Source organism: Hippocampus guttulatus, chromosome 5, assembly GCF_054856545.1.
Source record: "Hippocampus guttulatus isolate MCC_2025c chromosome 5, RoL_Hgut_1.0, whole genome shotgun sequence".
Classification (NCBI taxonomy): Eukaryota; Metazoa; Chordata; class Actinopteri; order Syngnathiformes; family Syngnathidae; genus Hippocampus; species Hippocampus guttulatus.
In genome coordinates this window covers 4290264-4309857 of record NC_141265.1, presented here as the reverse complement: position 1 = coordinate 4309857, position 19594 = coordinate 4290264, and the positions used below count along the sequence as shown (strand labels likewise).

The following is a 19594-nucleotide window of genomic DNA, read 5'->3' as shown; positions in this document are numbered from 1 at the left end:
AACATATACAACAACAAGCATGCCTATAGCTCCCGCCTCTGCTAATTCAAAGGATCAGAATGGTCATTTTGAACCAGTCAGAGCAAATCATCTCCACTGATGTTGGCAGTGTTTGTTGTAGCTCGTGTCAGTAGTGTGGACTCACTTATGTATACAGTGAATGTCAAGACAACCAACAGCCTTTGCTCATGGGAGACATGTTGATATGAATTGCATTTTTGCTTCTGTAATTACACTTATCCGTGCTTTGCAGTAATGGATCGTGGGGAAATGTTTTGGTGGCAATCTGGCAGTGGGATAAATTTTCATCAGGTGTATGTATTTTTGTGTCATTCACTGGAATAAACATGGCATTTTGTATTATGGTTAACTCCTTTGTGTTCATCTTCAAAGAGGACCAAAGTTAACATGATACCTAATGTTCGATATTTTGTCCATGGTGTTTCTTAATGGGATGTCTTGTCACTGCACCAATTTTCCTTTTCATGTTTAACTCGCATTGGAGTCCAAGCGAGTTTACAACGTTTACCTGTCAAACAAATCTGTCCCAGAACATCTGCCACCTGATGCAAATGTATAATTGTGGGCATTGCACAATAATAAAAATCCTTGTTATTATGACGCCTTGTCCGCTTGAAAGGCCGTTTTTGTAACAATTTTGGATAATCTTTAAAGCATTACTGACACTCGGTCAGAATATACGTTCAAGCGGGACAGGGCAATTTATCGTTAATGTGATGCCTGTGATAGACACTCCAATGTGTTCTTACAGAAAGCGCAATTATAACAGATATGTACAGTATGTAGCCTTTGTGAACAACCTTTAAGGCGGTGTGTTTATTGATTTGGACTGGGGTTAAGAGCCCACATGAGGTCCTGTTCCACATAGTAAATTTCGTAGTGTACATTTTACTCTGCAAAAATCTACATTTGGTCCCAGAATAAAATTTACACTTGGGTGAGAGTAAAATATTCAGAGTGAATTTTAGTGGATTAATTGTACTCCAAATGATTACAATCTTCTTTTTTTGGGGGGGGGGGGGGGGGCGGGGTGAAAACATAAGGTACTCACACACATTTTACACGAATGAGAGCCTCACATAGTCTGAGTGAAGAGATTTGGACTCATTCTAAAGCACATGTGTCAAAGTCAAGGCCCGGGGGCCAGATCTGGCCCACCACATCATTTTATGAGGCCCGCGAGAGCAAATCACCCATGTCAAGTTCCATGATGCTTGCTGAAGTCTGAAATCAAATTTTAAAATTGTCATATGTAATCCACAATAACAGTCATTATTCTTGACTTTTGATTTTAAACGAGTTAGTCATCAATTTGTTGTGCGCTGTGTAAATAATATGTAGAGGGGATTAAACATTTATATGGTTTCCCAAAACTCATAACGGCCCTCCAGGGGAAACTGTAACTACAATGTGGCCCACGACAAAAATAAATTTGGAGTGATATTTAAAAATTGTAGTAAAGTTTTTTTTTTCACTTGAATAATCTAAGTACATTTGTAAAAGTGTTTTTCAGTACATTTTCGGAGTATTAGTTTATGAAATTATTTAGTTTGAGACCATCAGAGCCATGCAACTCCTGGGAGTTAGCAAATCGCTGATGTCGGGTGGAATGCGCCTACCTCGAAAAGGAAACCCAAGCATTTGGGGTTTCATTTTGCAGATTTACTAGCTCACAGTAAGAGTGGCATGGCTCAGGTGGTAGAGTGGCAGTCCCCCAACTTGAAGGCTGTTGCTGCTTTCATTCAAACCTTGAGTGGCTTGTTGTTTTCAAACTAATATTATGCAAGTGAAATGTGCTTAGAGACCCTCCTTGTAAAATTTAATTCGAATTTTGGAGTGAAAAAACTTTACTAGGTTTTTTTTCAAGTAAATATCATTCCACATTTTCTGTATTAAATTTACTCTCTTCCATTTCCTAATCCGCTTATCATCACAAGGGTCGCAGGTGTGCTGGAGCCTATCCCAGCTGTCTTTGGGCAGTAGGTGGGACACACCCTGAACTGGATGCCAGCAAATCGCAGGCCACACAGAGACAAATAACCATTCACACTCACAATCACACCTGGGGGCAATTTGGAGTGTCCATTAACCTGCCATGCATGTTTTTGGGATGTAGGCGGAAACCAGAGTACCCAGTAAAAACCCACGGAGGCACAGGGAGAACATACAACCTCCACACAAGAAGGCCGGAGCCAAAACCGAACCCTGCACTGCTGCACTGTGAAGCAGACGTGCTAACCAGTCACACACCATACCACTTACTCTCTTATGAGTACAAGTTTTACTCTGTTGAGACTGGAACTAAATGTAGTCATTAGAGGAAAATGTGCTCTATGAAATTTGCACACAATGAGAAAAATACACTTTGAAGTATTGTAATAGGGCGTATTTGGAACTGAGAGTCACCGCTTGGAATTGAAATGGATTTACATGGGACAAGAGAAGTGAACCAATCTCTTTTTTTTTTTGCCAATAGATGCTACAGCTTCTTGTTGACTTTGAAACTTAGCTTGTAGCCAATGTGTGCACATTTTGAGCATGACGTCTCTGATCCACTGGTGAAAGGACACTTTGATTCTCTCCTCTTTCATCCCAAATTGCTTTAAACAACAAAGCGTATGAGGGAAATGTGGTTAGGATTGCACGACTGTCCGTGTTTTATGCTATGTGTTGTGTTTATAAATTTACTTTATGGTAACTGTTTTGTTAAGCGCTTTGTTACAGCTGCAGCAGTTGTAAAAGTGCCATATAAATCTGGTTGTATTGTATTGTATTGTCATTCAAAACATTTCAATAAAACAAATCTCCAATATGTGGATTACGTTCTACAGTTACTGAATTTAATTTATAGGTCAAGATTATGCATCTGGTATCATGGATTTTGTTTCTTTTGGGCACACTACAGACATGGTAGAAAAAAATCATCAACAATTCCGTTTCTGAGCTTCATCCAAATTCTGTTGAGACACTGGATTGCAAGTAAACACAATTCAGGAGACAGAGACCATATCTTTGAACTTCTCTCAATCGCAAGCCATAGTATTTTATTTCTGATGTTGTTGGGTTTTTCCAGTTACATGCACTTGGTTGCAGAGAGTTGACAATTTTCTTACAACCAATGAACATAGTGTCGTGTGTCTCGTTCCGCCATAAAGTTACCATGCAGAAAATATCTTACCCTTGTGACTCAATGGAAACATGTCAAAACTTTGAACGATATGGATCCAATGTTTTTGCCACCCTCACAAAGTTTAGCACTGTCACAAAAAAAAAGGTCCATGGTTGGAATCTATTCTTGTGGTGTTTGTATATCTGTGTGGATTTTCTTGAAGTTTTCATGTTCATCCCATTGTCAAATAGTGGAGATGTGATCTCTGTTTGGCTAACCTCCAGACTGATGTTAAGTGGATCAGTCAGTGTGTGACTTCACATAGAACAGCAAAAAATTTTCATGAAAGCTAGCACCGTCCGTGTGTGGTGAGCACGCCTCGATAATACCAAGTAGTTTCGAGTCTTGCATGGGATGTTTCTGCGTGGAGTTTGCATGTGCTTCCATTGCTTTGTGGTTTTACTCCAGATACAGTAATGTGGTTTTCTTCCATAGGCCCAAAACATGCAAGGGATGTTAGTTGAAGACTCCAAATAGCGATGTAACAGAATCAAGGTTATCAGGTTATCTGGATTATCACCAGGTGGCTAAAGCAAATAGTGATACAGATCCATGCAGCTAGAAGACTGAAACTTTTATTTTGAATCCAAAAAATATACAAAATCAACAACCCTGTGCACATTTGGCAAATTGGAAATTGTAAACAGCGACAGCCAAACTAAATTTTCTCTTTCAAAATTCTGAAAATTGATCGTACAAAAGCTTGTATTTTAAAGAAAGAAAGAAAGAAAAAAGAAAGTGTACATTTCCTGCCAGTCTTGATTTTCAACTGCAGTGCCAACTTTCTACCCCTGCCAATTGCTCATTTGGAACTCGGTTAAAAGGACCAGGGACGTGTTAAAATAAAAGGTCAGACTCCAGGTTGGGGAGCGCCTCCTGAACAAGCCTTTACTTTACACACGCCCACAAAGGAAGTGGTCTTCACCGGGCAGCTAATGACCGCTGGGGGCCCCTCGAGCCTGTTTTGGGGTCCTTGTTCAGAGAGGCCAATGGGCGGGGATCCATTTGTCTGCTTTTGAAAAAAAAACAACACTCGAGTCCCGCTGTGATGCGTGCTGCAGGAGCGCACGCTGCGCCCCCGCCACCCCCCCCCCCCCCCCACACACACACACGCCGCACACACACACTCCCACGCGATCGCAAGCATGTAGACGCGCACGCGCACGCATTCCCAGTTGCACACACATTTTCAGCAGTCTGGCACAGCGACGCATTCAGCATAACGGCTACTGTGCAACGTGTGCCTTGGCTCTGGAACTTCAAGAGAGACGAAGAGGCAGTTTTTTTTGAAACTCCTTCAAGACTCTGGATCATAAAATCGCACTCGATTTTCTTTCCTTTTTTTCCACCCTATTTTCTCCTCCTCCTTCCTCTGGTTTCCTGTTACAAAGCCTTGGGAGGGAGTTGCGCGCACAGCCCAGTTTCTCCGTTGAAACTAAATGACAGGATCAGAAGCTCAGATTTTTCGGCATCGTACGGACATTTTATAGCAGCGGAGCAAAGAAAAAGATGAAAGAGAAGACGGCGCGACATTGACGAGGATGTGGAATGATTTATAACTAAAGAAACAGACGCGAGAAACAAATCCGCTGTTACGGGGAAGACGAAGAGAAAGCGGTTGCTTTCTATCGGCTGAGGAAACACACCATCGCCACTACCACCCGCCTAGTAATAGAAGAAGGTAAGTTTTTATGCATCTTAACCGTGATGGTGACCAGGGAAGGTACTGTGTAGTGCGTGTGTCCCGAGTTTTCATTGTGCTTCATGGGAAATCTTGGCATCGGTTTAATTTGGTTGTTTTTGCATTGTTTTTCGTAAATGGTCTTTTTTCGGGGTTTCATTGTGGTGCAACTTTATCTCCAGTCATAGCGCAGTGTAAACAAAGCGCACTGCGGTCAGCGGCAGTTGGAGAGGAATCAACTCGGGAGTCTAAATCACTTCTAAATTTACAATATTGGGGCTTTCTGTGTGCTTAAACTGGCCACTCACTAGCTTTTCTTCTGTAGAGACTCTAAAAATGAAATGATAACTTTTAATGTCTGTGAACTTTTACACGCTTTGGTATATCAACAGTTTTCTTAACTGATGACTTGATGAATTTAGGCACGTTGAAGGAACGGCAATCGTGGTTGCATCCCGCACCTTTCAACTCGCTCTTTCATGTTGTTTTCTGCCAGGCATCATATATGCAATATCAAATTGCAATATATTTCAGAATAGTAGCCTAGATTTTACACTCCAAAATAGTTTAACGACCTGTTGTCCCCCTCCGATGTTTTGCCATAATGAGGAAAGTATTAGCTTTGCTTGAGTGATTATTGTAATTACTGAGGTGGAGGCAGGCCGTCCACTCATGGAGGGCAAGGAGCAAAACTGTTTTTCAGGAAAAAAAAAGTGGTGGCTTGAGGGGGGGGGGGGGGGGGGTTATTTTACAAGCTGAATGGAGCCAGTGCCTGTTAACTAACAGACAGCGTGGGAGGGGGTGGTGGGGCTGCGTGGGAGAAGTTCGTGTTAATGCGATGGAGGAGGAAGTCTTAATTTTATGGCTTTTTACATTATATTTCCTGTGTGACATGAGGACATATTTAATACTCATCATTTGTTGTGATTTTGTTTTTATTGTGGGTCAGTGAAGCGATGGTTGAGATAACAGTATCGAAAAGAAGGCAGAACAGCGGAAGATTGGTCAATAAATTTCCCTCACAGTCGAGAAATCCCAGGTCAGGCGGTCCTTTGAGGCGTTTGCATGTTCTCGCTGTGCTTGTTTGGGTATTCCGTCTTCCTTCTACATACCAAAAACATGCATGTTATTTTCATACTGTATTGTGAATCATTGTTTATTTATCCTGCATGTGCCCTGCAATCGGGCTGTTGACCAGTCCTGGGTGTAGCCCGCTTTTCGGCTGCAGTGGGCATCAGATCACCTGGCACCATAATGAGGACAGGTGCTCTCGAAAGTTAACGAATGGCTAGGGAATATCAACTCAGGGTGTTAGCTTGATGTTGGCATTTGGATTGGGTGGAGCAGAGGATAATCCATCTCAAATTCTGTTGACTTGAGTTTTGTGATTTGGCAACTCAAGTCCACAAACACTTGAAAATAGACATAATCCCTGTATTTGAATTCGCAGAGTCGATTATATTTGATTGAGGAAGGTGAATTGAGAATTTGATCAAGAGGTAAATCAACCCCCCCCCCCCCCCCCCGCCGCCTCATTATTCCCAGTTTGGCAGGAATGTGTTAAAAATCAGTTTTCATCCACGACACTTACAACAAAGACACACACACACACACACACACACACAGGTAGCCCCTGGCCCGAGATGTTAATGACTCTATTGAGAGCACGATAGGACTCCTGCCGATTTGATATCTTCATTGTCGGACAGACAATGGACTCCACGTCCTGACAGCCAGCCTGCTTCCCATGTTGCCTCACGTACCCTTCCCTTCGTGTTCCTCTTTCTCTCTCTCTCTCTCTCTCTGTCACTCACACACACATTGATCTCATTTGTATGTTCCTATATATAGCCACTCGTCCCACGATTCGAACCCCACATGCAACATGCGCAAATATAAGTGGGCATGTTGTTGTGGTTCTGGACCATGCCTCTGTTCTGAACATTTTGTGATATTACAGAAGTTTGATTATTCTTCCATCGTCTATTTTCTCTACCATTCATTCTCACGAGGGTGGCAAGCGAAGTGGAGCCTATGCAAGATGATTTGGGTGTGGTTGGCCAGTGGATTGCAGTATAATCTAAAAATAGATCATTAAGGTTTTGGTCAGATGTATGATTTGTCAAAAAAAGTGTATTAAAATGGGGTTAAAAATGACTGCATAGATGGCTGTAAACAGGCGAAATTCTGTACTCTCATTTAGTTTGTAGTCTTTAAAGGCAACATGTCAGCTGTGGGAAGTTGAGCCTCCGACCAACATTGCAGACCTCCTCCATTGCATTCTACTCTGCATCGACATTCTGCTTGATAGGACACTGGTGACAAAACAGGAGTTCAGAACATTCATGAAAATGTGCTTTCACTCCATGGGAATTCATATGAAAAATAAACTAAACAACTTGACATCCCTCATAACAAAATTGCACCATTGATTCACTTTATTTGTTCCTGGATACGTATCCTCCAGCTGCCTTCGCCTCTGTTGGTTTTATATTTTCATCCACTGTATGTGACAGAAATGTGTGTTTTGACACCAAAGGGTCAACACTGCATCATGTCCGCTATGTCGCCACTGTGCCAGATGTCCACTGCCTGCTCTATGTTTAATTGTCATCAGTGTGTCACATGCATCACGTCAACGCAACAGATAGTGAAGGCCACATGGCGAGCAGCTGAATGCACAGTTAACTCCCGTGATAATGGGATGATTCCAGGTTATGTAACCCAAGAGAGGATTCACATACAAGATCACACACAGAGGCCATTTAGTCCTTGTTCACGCCTGATATGTCTCTGTGAGAGCAAGATGCGTCTGAATTTACTAACGATATGATGTGTTTTGGTTGGTTGGAAAGGCTTTATTTTGCGCTTCCTTTGCTGAGCAACAGCACCAGCTCCCTGCAGTCAAAACAGCCAAGCTCGCAACCTTGATGATTCGATTCATCCTCTGTCTGTCTTCCTGTTCCTTAAAAAATCCCTGTCAAAGGCAGATTAGATTTTGTTTCAGATGCTGTGTGTTTTGTGCTTGCTGCCATGCGCACTGCAACTCTGATGCCGACTCAACAGTATGACCCGACTTAGTTTGCTGTGACGCTTCACAGTGTGCGCTTGTGTTTGCGTACCAAGTTATGGTTCATGTCAGGCCAGATGCAAGGTCTGGAGAGTTGAACAGATGGGTCGTGTGGATGTGAACCTCTGTGCTTACGTGTGCGGCGGTGCGCGTGCATGCGTCTACGCCGCAGGGTAACAACATGAGGTAAGGCCATTCTGGACAGCCTGATGTTTGGAAATGAAGGAATACAAGTGCTTTGTGACCATGCTAATGTGCCAGCATTATTAGTGCAATGGATTCATTAGTAATGATGGGGCATACACTCACCAAGCACTTCATTAGGTACTTGTGTAAACATCTAATGAGAAGACTTAAACTATCAAGCATGTTGCCTCCCACCTGAATAATGCTGTGTTTTAATTGGTACTATGGTGATGTTGAAATGCATTGCGTCATCATAAGGAGAGCTGCTTGTGATATACAGTATGTATCATTATTTTAAACACGTATCTGAGCGAGCTGTGCTAAAAGTCAAAATGCAATATACTGTGTAGACCAAATTATACTTTGGCAAAAGAAGAAGCTGTTTTACTTTTACCTTCACTCATAGTACACTTCACAAACGGTAGTCTGCTCTGAGCACTTTAACGCCTGTTGAGACATTTCTGTCAGGCCGCTGGATGAATCCGGAGGGCTTTGGCAGGGGCTGCGATTGCAGTTGTTCCGAGACAAGAAGCTTTTGCTCCTCTTGCAACTTACCCTTCCCTTTGATCTCTCGCTCTCTCTCTCGTTCTCTTTTTCTCTGTCGCTCTGTCAGCGTATGCCTCGATCTTCCTTGCTGCTTGTTTTACCTGACTCCAGGTAGAGTGCTGGGGTCCTTTTAGCATTGCCAGAGAGTGAGCACTTAGTGCTTAAAGAGCTCAAACTTAATTGATCAGACAACTGCGTGGTCAGCGTGTTTTTGAAGCGAATGTGCCTGAGGAAAGCTGTGTAATAATCCGTATGGTGTCTCTAATTGCACTGCTTGTGCTTAAAATGTCCCAGCAGAAGCAAATCAATTCAGATAAATTAAATGAATTCTCATCTGTACCATCTTCCAAAGGGCTTTTGTAAACTCACATTATAGAGCATATGGCCGTAATAAATATTTGTCGCCCTGAATGAATGATGCAGCCCAGCCCCTGCAGCAGCAATCAATAAATGAATAAACCTTGAGGGGCAGACCCTTTTCCAGGAAAGTCATACTGGTGGAAAATTCAATATGGTCCACACTCATGGTCTGAAAGGCAAATCAGAAGAGCAAGTTCACTTGGATGAACCAAATCTTTTTTCCATTTGAACATTTTATGGAATAAGCCCTTTCATTGTCACCTGTAATTTCCTCTGCTATCAGGATGATTGGTGTCATTTTAAAATTGACACTGGACCATGGGGAGGAGTGTCACAATCCAACTACTGTTAGACACATTTGAATTGTTATATGGACCTTTAGATGGTGGCAAAAGAAGCTTTTTGAAGCACCTCACAGTGGCTGCACTTCTGCATAATGTATGAATGGTCCGATGGAAGTGGAGGAGAGGCCTGACCCGCTTACTTACTTCATACCAGCTGATCACGATTGGCCATCTGCTCCCAACCAGCCCCAGTCTCTATTTTTGTCACTAAAGCTATACCGCATCACTCTTTTGCACTCTCTTTAAATTAATACATCTGCATTATCATACTTTAAGGTCTTCCGAGACTCATTTAAAGGAGAATATAGAGCATCATAAATGTTCGCCTTTTTCTCACCGGCGGAAGAGCACAATGAGACAGTGACCTTTAAGAATGTGTGAACCCATAAATGTCCAAATTCATGTCTCATCTGAATGTTCACTAAAGATGTGTGATGTTATAAACCATGAGCCACAAGGTCATTTCGTCAGCATTTGCAAAGCCATGTTCCTATTACAGGACTTCCCTTGATTCAGGGAACTGCAGTCTTCACTGTGTACTGACCTAGGTGGATGACAACTGGGGGGCACAATTACGAGAGTATCAAGTGGCATCTGCTGTAATTTTAGAACAGAAAACGTACTTTAGTAGACACAAAATATGCAATAGTACAAATTGGAAAACGTACAGTACGTGATCCAAGGCCTCATTTGCAGTGGGTAACGGGTCGATCGCCGGAGTTTGGTTGTTCGAAAAGATGAAGGTTCATTGTGTATTTGCATCCAACGTAGTCATTTTGATAGTAGCCTAATATAGCTAATATTAATGTATACAGCATGTGTTGCCTTCACTTTAAGGCTTATATAAGGCTTTTAATTTTTTAGACATATTTGTTTTTTGTTTTTTTGTCCAATATGGCTCTTTCAACATTTTGGGTTGCCGACCTCTGACCTACACCAGTTGGTGACCAAACTGTTTTACAAAACCTCACATTCAGCCATTCACAATTTGATACACCAATGGGAGGCTGCTGCCATGCAAGGCGCTGCCTGGTCCAATAGCTGACATATTTTATATATATATATATATATATATATATATTAGAGCTGTCAGTTTAGTGTGTTTTTATTGGCATTAATTTAAATAAATTTTAACAGGATTAAATTTTTTCTCGCAAGATTAACGCGGCACACGTCACAGCGGATGTTACGTTGCTCGATAAATAAACTCGAAACAAAACAATAAGCGCGCTGCACAGGTCCACGCATGTTTGTTTTGCCAGCCACAGCAGCGCAAGACACTGAAAACGGATACTTAAAGAGTTTATGAATGGAAAGTTTACTTTTAAAAAGTTACCAGATTGTTCCACTGACAAGACCAAAGTTACCTGTATGTTTTGCAGTCGTAAACTGAGCTATCATCATAGCACGTCGAGTCTGAAATACCACTTAATGGCCAAGCACACAGCTGACGTGAGTACTCCGCCCCCTAGTCTCAGACAGACAGCTGTGGATCATTTCAAAGCGAAGAAAATGGATGACACGACGAAGAACAAATTTGCTGAAGCCATAGTTAAATGTATGGCTACTGCATGCAAGCCTGTCAACATTGTGCACAGCTCGACTCAAGCTGAAATCATTCGCATTGCGTCGAACGACTCCACAACAGATTGCCAGCGAGAGCCTCCATTACAAGCTGTGTACAGAGATTGTACATAGCGGAGAAGGCTTAGGTACACCAAGTGGGAGAAGACACCGTTTCGGGAGAGAAATAAGAATAAAGAGCTGGTCGCCTGTCGAATACGATGTATGCCACTGATGTGATTGTTACTTGTTTGGAACTATTTTGTGTGGAAGGTTACAGTGTTCCGTGTCCATATAAATAAAGCGGGTGGAGCTTCTCTGTGTTCGTCTGACTGATGGTGCGTTTAGGCACGTCGAGAGACACAAAACCGTAGAGAGACTTCCGCGCAAGAAGGACCAACAGAATCAACATAGCCTGACTGCTGTGTTCAAAGCAAACTTGAGAAAAACTAAGTCTGCAACCATGGCTTAAATCCACTCTAGGCTGAGTACTAGTTTACCTTAGATGTGCACTTTATAGTGTTATATTGCTCTGTTTTGATTCTATAAAAAGAGCTGTTAAAACAGCTATTGTGTGACAAAATATATTTTTCACTGTTGTTGATGGACAGTAATATTGTGTGAGAGATTATGTGTGAATAGCTCCCTCAAGTGAAAAATGTTCATGTAAAATTTAAAATCGAAATTGTTATATCAGTAAATATTTGCATTTTGCACATAGAAAACTGATTCATGATTCCATGTTGATGAGAGCATTAAAATGGGGAAAAATAGGACAAAAAAATATAAAAGGGAATTTTATATTTCGAAACGATAAAAAATGCGTGAGTAATCACGATTAATTTTTAGTGAATTTGAGTGAATTATGACAGTTGCATTTTTTATTAGATTAAATATTTTAATCGTTTGACAGCTCTAATATATATATATATATATATATACACACACACATACAGCGAAACTCCTCTACAACAAAATCATGTTTGCAGCAAGAACATTTTCACAACAGGGGACTTTTCACTGAAGCAAATTTTATCTCAGACATAAGCACACACACACACACACACACACACACACACACACACACACAAACTATATTTGGACTCTTTTTATTCCAATAGTGCATAAGTAAGAGCATACACTTATTTGACACTTCATATAGCCAGTGTAGAAAGAAAAAAACGGGAAAGAAATTGCGAAATTTATGATCAGCACTTTCACTTACATCAATTTCTTGCATAATGTATTTTACTTTGCTTCCTCCATCTTTCATTTTTATTCCTTTTATCCTGTCTTCAAGCGTGAATGCTTGTCTTTTCTTAACTCCTTGGTCTGAAAAGGTCTGTTTTGTAGCCATTTTATGCAGCGTTCATGCTGCGTCTGAAACTAATAACAAATACTTCCTCTACTACTGCGCATGTGTAAGCCAGTGTAGTGGTTGCTGTTGCCGTTTCCGAGCTAAGCATTAGCGGTGGCTGTGGCAGGCTAAGGTTGGATCAGACTTTTGCGGAAGGCTTGTTTTCGTTGTAGTGAACCTCGTTGCGAGGCAAGGGTGGAGAAAAGGATTTTGTATTATGCAACAGGGGGACTTTGCGTTGTAGGGGGAAGCAGAAAAGAGGGAATGGCTTTAATGCATGAAGATTTTTTCACACTAGGGGGTATTTTCACATATGTAGGTTTTGTTGTAGAGGAGTTTCATGTACACACACACACACACACACATACTGTACAGACGTGAATGTTAATGACTAACTGCAAAAGTCATTTTCTGGACTAGTATAATCAGATTTTTACCCATTTTTACTGCATTGAGTTGTTAACGTTCTTGTTTTGTTGTGTTTCCTGCGTCCATTCATCGTCGCTGTGATTGAAAACGGAAAGCCCGATTGGGGAGAGATGATAAAATTCTCAGGGAGATATCGTGTACATGAGCCAACTGTGTTTCGGGGGCACTGTGTAAGGTATTCATTGTGGAAGGTAATCTGTTTTCAGAGCTCATTGGCTGCAAGTTTTGTTCGCGCTGACTCAGCAGATGTTTTGGGGCTGAGTATCTACTACGTTTTTGTCTTCTTGTTTTATTACTGTATTTATTTTATTTGGGGTCTCATGTCAAAGCCATTTGGACCCTCAACAAATGCTGAGGTGCATATTGTTTTCGTGGCACTATTTCTTTGCATGTCTGTTTGTATGTTTTTTTGAATGCTTTTGCTTTGTCAGCCTATGCATTGTTTCTGATATGTCCAGAGAAGTACAGTCATCCAGTAGCGTGTGTGTGTGTGTGTGTGTGTGTGTGTGTGTGTGTGTGTGTGTGTGTGTGTGTGTGTGTGTGTGTGTTGTCATGGTGGTATCAAGACCATGGTATTTTGTTTTTATGACCGCCTTTTTTGGCATTGTTCTGGTCCAACAGATCTCACCCTCCCTACCGTGGGACTGCCCGTTAGTGAGCAGGAATTGCTGGTAGCACGCTGTTTGAGAGCACCCACATCCTGTAATGCAGAGGTTGTTCTGCATATACAGCCCCTCCCTTGCCATCGCCTCAAAGTTTTAAAAAGACAATAAAAAGTTATCCTGTGGCTATGAGGCTTATAAGCTGCAACTTATCCAGGAAGGAGCTGCAACCAGGGTAATGGCTTCTCTCCGGGGTAGGTACTGTACAGGGGCCAGTGCAGGGTTATCAGCTGCAGGAAGCCCCTTGCGTGGCAGCTCTATTAGAGCTCCCATGAGCTTGAGTGTGGGCGAAGCTTAGCTCTGGGAAAGTGCAAGCAACTTTTGCCTTTCCAGGCTGTGATTTTGGTGTTCTCATATTCGCGTTTTTGCACATTTTAAGTCTCACTACACGTTTGACTTGTGCCCTTTGAATTGAAGATTTTACACCCTGAAGTATATTTTCTGTGTCTGAAGCACTATCAAGCATTTTAAAGTTAAAAAGACTGATAACAAACCAGTGTGGCTCTAAGTTTTAGGTACAGTTAAACACTGTTTATTGTGGGGATACAGTGGGGTCCATACCCACCTGTGATTGGTGAAAATACATCATATAGACAGACCAACTACTTTTACTCATCACATGCTTTCAACACATTTGAACCTATTAAAACACACTTTTCAAAGTATTCCTGAGTAGTTGTATCATTAATATAATGCTATATAAATACTAAATACTATATAAATACACAATTCTCAATATTTTCTTGTGTGTGTGTGTGTGCGTGTAGATATATATATATATATTTTTTTTTTTCTGTTCAACCAAAGTCCTGGCAAATGACACTGAAGACGATGTATGTCTGGATTTAACTGCAGCGTTTCATACGGTGGATCACAGCACTGTATTCCTTTGGTTTGTTTGTCCACCCAGGTGGGCATTAGTGGTCGTGCCCTTGAGTAGTTTGGGTCCTATTTGGTTGACAGAAAATTTTATGTTAGCCTGGGTTGCTCTGAATTACAAACTGCCCCACTGTCGTGTGGTGTTGCACAGGGTTCAATTCCGGGGCCTCTGCTGTTCTCATTGTATCTGCTCCCTTTGGGTTCCATCTTTAAGGAAACACCGTATTTCCTTTCACTGCTGACTGACAGATTTTTGTCCCAATTGAGAAAAAAAAAAGATATTTTCTCACTGAGGCCAGTTGTATCCTGTCTCGTGGAAATCAAGACTTCAATCAAGAATTTCTTGAATTTCAATGAAAAGAAATGTTTTTTGGTTCCGGGTGCCGCATTAAAATTATTAAAATCAGTTTTGAGGTATGCATTTTTGAATTGACTGATTTTAGTGGGTGACACAACCGGCATGCCATTGTAAATTTGACTCGCCGGTGTTCTGTAAAAACAATGACTTAAAAATCAAAGATACAGCAGAGGCGCCGAAGATGAAACGTAATATAGCAGGGCTTCACTATAGTTAATTGCTGAGATTTTACTTGTTCAGAATTCATTTTTAGTGAATGTCTATTTATGAGCAACTACAAAGTCAGTAAGAAATGTCTAGTATGGTTTGGGGAAGTTGCTAGGTCGCATTTCCCCTCTGCCTGACAAATTAGATTCTACCTCACGTATGCCAGTATGGTAAGTGTGGAAACATGGGAACCCACATGCCACTCCTGCTTTTCTTCATTAAGCAGTAAGCGATACAGTGCTCACAGCATCTGCTGACTCCAACCTGACGCTGCCTCTGGGTCCTTACAAAGATTTATGAAACACGCCTCATTTTTACTCCAAAAAATAGATAAAAGCTCAAATATCTTGTCTGGGCACGCTGTTGTTTTTTGTTGACGATGCACGCTTTGCACCAGGACTGTCTCAATTTAAACGTATTCATTTCTGGAGGGGAAGTCTTGGGTGGATGGGGGATGCAGGGGTAATTACATTATTTATACAAATATACACTCATACTCAAGAGACAAAACCATATTTTCCGCACTATACATCACACCTAAAACATTCAATTTTCTCAAAAGCCGACATTGCACCTTATAAATTCAATGCACATTTGTTATAGATGCAGCGGTTGTGAAAATTCTATATTAGTAAAGCTGTATTGTATTGTATTCTCTTTAGCGTAGCTCCATCTAGTGGATGCATAACACAACCGCAGCCACTATTGTGGCTTCTATTCTATACACCTTATAATGGGGTGCGTCCTATATATGAAAACAGTTTTAAAATACGACATTTATTGAATGTGCGCCCTATACTCCGATGTGCCTTATAGTGCGGGAAATACAGTACACGTTTGTATGATAAGCCATACAGTATACTGGAAAACAGAATTTGCAATACATCATATCATGTGGTACCATTATGCATGTGATTGAAGAATTGAAACCTTGCAGAAACACACGCAGCACTCGCCAAATTACAATTAAATACTGTCATTGAAGTGAGTAGATCTAATAATACAAAATGTATCTCATAACATGCATCTACATCCCATAGAACTCCATGCTGCCCCGCCTGTTATAAAAGCTGAAAAACTGAATAGTTGAAACACCTGATGCTATTCATTACGGTAGCAAGATGCTAATGCGCATAATTTCAATATTTTGTTTCAGCTTTAAGGGAACGTGGTCTGCTTACATTAGAAGATATCCAGTCAATAATTGTCTCTGTTTATAAGTGCATTATTGAAAAAAATTAACACATATTGAATGACAAAAACAATTATAAATGGTGAAACATGACTTTGTCGGTGCAGTGTAACAGGTGGTCGCATATCACAGTCATAGGTTCTGGGTTTGCATCTTGGCAGTGGTGCTGGGTGGACTGTTCTCCGTCTCACCTGTGAGCCTGAACCGCATAGGCAGGAGCCCATCTCGGGAACGACCTCCATGCGGTGTTGGGCGTGCCTTCGGGCCACGAACAGTTCCCAGTCAACAGCCGGCAACTGGGTCTGCAGGTACCCGGGTCGCTGCGGATTTTGGAGCCATTTTGGGACCCAGTTGGAGGTTGCTCAACAGCAACAGCATAGGCAGGAGAAAAATGATGGATGAGTTGGGGGGGGGATTTCTGGAGTAAAGACAGTCGTACAGTCTCTATTCCACTGCAGACTCACCTTTGACCCGAGGTTGTTGCACTTCTCTAGTGCTGTTCTTTTTTTCCCCAAGTCCACTGCTCTTAGCAATATGATAGACTGTCTGAAGAGACAGATAGATTTAGATAAATAAACGTAAAGACATGGGACACTTACTGGGATGAAGCCACAGTGATGATAGTGGAGATACAGAAATTGGCAGCAAGAGCACTGGTGTGAGAGAAAACAAGATAGGGTTGAGTTGCCAGACAGCAATGCACGCAGCATGCACAGACATAATAAACGCAGCATGCACAGACAGGCTAGCTGGCGTCCTGGTCATTTTTTTTGTTTGTTTGTTTGTTTCTTGGTCTTCTTTATTTCTCCCCTTTATACCAACAATGCTCCATGTGCATTTAACCACATTGGGGCCTATTCTCCCATTCGCGCTCAAGTCGATTTCTTAGGCGCCTTTCTTGCTCACTTTCAAAGTCTTCTGACACACCTGGGAATCTGCGTGCAGCCATTGAAGAGGTATGACCCATTGAATTCTGAGGATTTCTGCAGGTCCCAGATTATGGAGTTTTCTAGAGACGTGAATTTCCATCTACAGTGGTACCTCTACTTAGGAAATTAATTGGTTTTGGAAGAAATTTCTTCAATAGAAAAGTTTGTAATAGAGTGAGCTAATCCGTTCCAAGCATATAAATGCATCAAAATATATAACAAATACATGTTACAATTAGATTATTGCACAATAAATGAGGGTTGAACATAATGTAAAAAACAAAGAATAAAGAATAAAAATAGTGATTATTTAACGTTTAACTGCATCCTCATCGTTTTCTGCTTTCTTTAGTTCATGTTCTCTCTCAGAAGTGGTTTTTGCCTGGCGTTTTGTAAAGAACTAATCCGAGGATGTTTGTTTTTGTCAGCTTTTCACGATCCTTTGAAAATGTCCAAGGCAAACATCAGCATAGTGAGCGACCGCCCAACTGGTGAACACTTTTTCTGGGTGATTCACATTTACGTGAAACTATCGGAACGCCTCATGGCCCGAGGGGCGAATGACGAGGACGCTGCCTAGGCACACATCTATTTGTCGATCTACGGTAACGGTCCGTCTTGGCCAATGGGATGCCAGGAAGATGCTAGATAATGGCCAATGGCAGAGAAGCTATGAGAAGTATGTTGCGTTCAGGAAACTCGGAGCTGCGATTCGCAGCCCATACTGTATTTTTACCTTTCGCATCTTGAAATTTATTTCGTAACAACAGGCAATATTTTCCTGTTGAAGCGTTTTGTAACTTGAAAATTTTGTATGAAGAGACATTCGTAAGTAGAGGTACCATTGTATTTGGAATACATGTCACATTTTAAATGTGAACTTAATTGCGCAGTAGATCCTGTAGTTAGACTGACCATCACCAGTGACGTGTGCGCGGCTTGTGTAACAGGCTACTTTGAATGATTATTTGTATTTTATTTGCATTCTGTTTGATGAATACAATAAAAGTAATTCATTCAGAGCAGTGTGCTCACGCCTGAATGCATTTTGCAGAGTTTTTCCATTTGTAAAAAAGCGAGTGAGAACGGTGTGATCGAAGCATTTTCTAGCAATGCGTCTCGCCGCAAACGCAGGAACATCCAAAATCCAAATAAAAACAAATACTTCAAAATCGAACTCACCCTTGGCCACCTTTACAATGACTGCAGTTGTTGTGAGCAAAATCTTGAAGCCGCCAACAGTAGTCAGCAGCTGCTCTGTCACGCGCCTGTCACCAGTGGAATATGCCGCTATTCAAACAAAATTAGTAACACTCACCTCGTAATTAATCAATAAGCGGTTGGGCAAGAGCACCTCATTCTGCCCGAGTCTTAAATTCTTAAGCAAATCAAGGTATATTGGAACTGGATATCTTTAGAGACGAACCAAAGCCCTGGACAAATGCAAGGACGGAAGGGAGGTTAAGAACGGAGCCGCAAAAATCATACAAGTCACAAACATTGCTTGTTGCGGTAACCCTTGACCGGGGTAAAGAAGACATTTTGGACAATTGTATGCTTACAACTTTGTGACAACATTTTGGGGAAGGCCCTTTTCTGTTCCAGCATGACTGTGCCCCAGTGGACAAAGCAAGGACCGTAAAGGGAGAGTATTGACTCCACCTCATCCCCATCAAAGACTTGATGTAAGCGCTCTTGTCCAACCTTGGTAACCTCTGAATATAGGAACAAAAAAATAGATCGTTTTAGACATTTTAAATATTTGTCAACTTTCTGTCAATCTGATGTCATCGGTCCTGCGCGTATTTTTTACGAGTTCCATTTTGAAGCTATATCTTTCTGGATATTATGCTTTTGGGGGAATTATTCACTCATACACAAAATTTTGATAGGTTGCATCTCTTGGTTCCTTGGCTATTTGTACAAAAAAAAAAAAAAGAACATACTGGTAATAATAATAATATCCCGTGAATCTATTTCCAATGATTCAGTTACTGGAGCATGTTTTCTAACATACAGTAATTATTTAATATCATTCTATATGTCATGTAGCGTGTTGTCATCCTTGCTTAATCAACATTGTAACAATACTGTGCCATGTTTCATGTACTAATTAGGTAAAATAATTTTAAAGAAGACTAGGGAGAAGATAAATCTATTCATTTTAGAATCAAGCCAGGCGTGCTGCAGTGAAGGCACAATGACGCACACACAGACACACATAGAACTCCTCTCGGCTTGTTTGTGTCAAAAAATCAATAACACTCTTAAAAGGGCCTGAAACTAATCGGAAGAGACAATGAGGAAGAAATGGGGGTGAATATCAATTAAACGCACACAAAGCCATCTTGCTTTGTATCTGCTGATCAGTTCCTCCCCTCTCGCTGGAGAAATTGCCATTTGAGTACAGTAGTAGGAGTTAAAGCACGCTGAATCTTATCATATTAAATCAAATGAATTAAATCGATTCTCCTTTTTAAGATGGATATTCTTTCAGTCTTCCACTACTCTGTCTGTATTCATTTTGTTTTTCCCCATTTCTATTGCTTAGCATCTTTGATTTGTGTACCAGGGTTAGGGTTCTGAAATAATTTGTTTTACTCCCTCTGGGAGATGGCCTAGCTTTTTAATTAATTGATTC

General features: G+C 41.2%; 1 protein-coding gene across 1 annotated transcript in view; it reads left to right on the top strand.

Annotated features, from left to right (window-relative positions):
* The first annotated feature begins 4421 nt into the window (after positions 1–4421).
* Positions 4422–19594, top strand: part of sema4c (sema domain, immunoglobulin domain (Ig), transmembrane domain (TM) and short cytoplasmic domain, (semaphorin) 4C) — a 96817-nt gene continuing 81644 nt past the window's right edge. The window contains exon 1 of the mRNA XM_086112086.1: positions 4422–4871. The gene's annotated coding sequence lies outside the window, so the exon portion shown is untranslated. The remainder of the gene's footprint in view (positions 4872–19594) is intronic.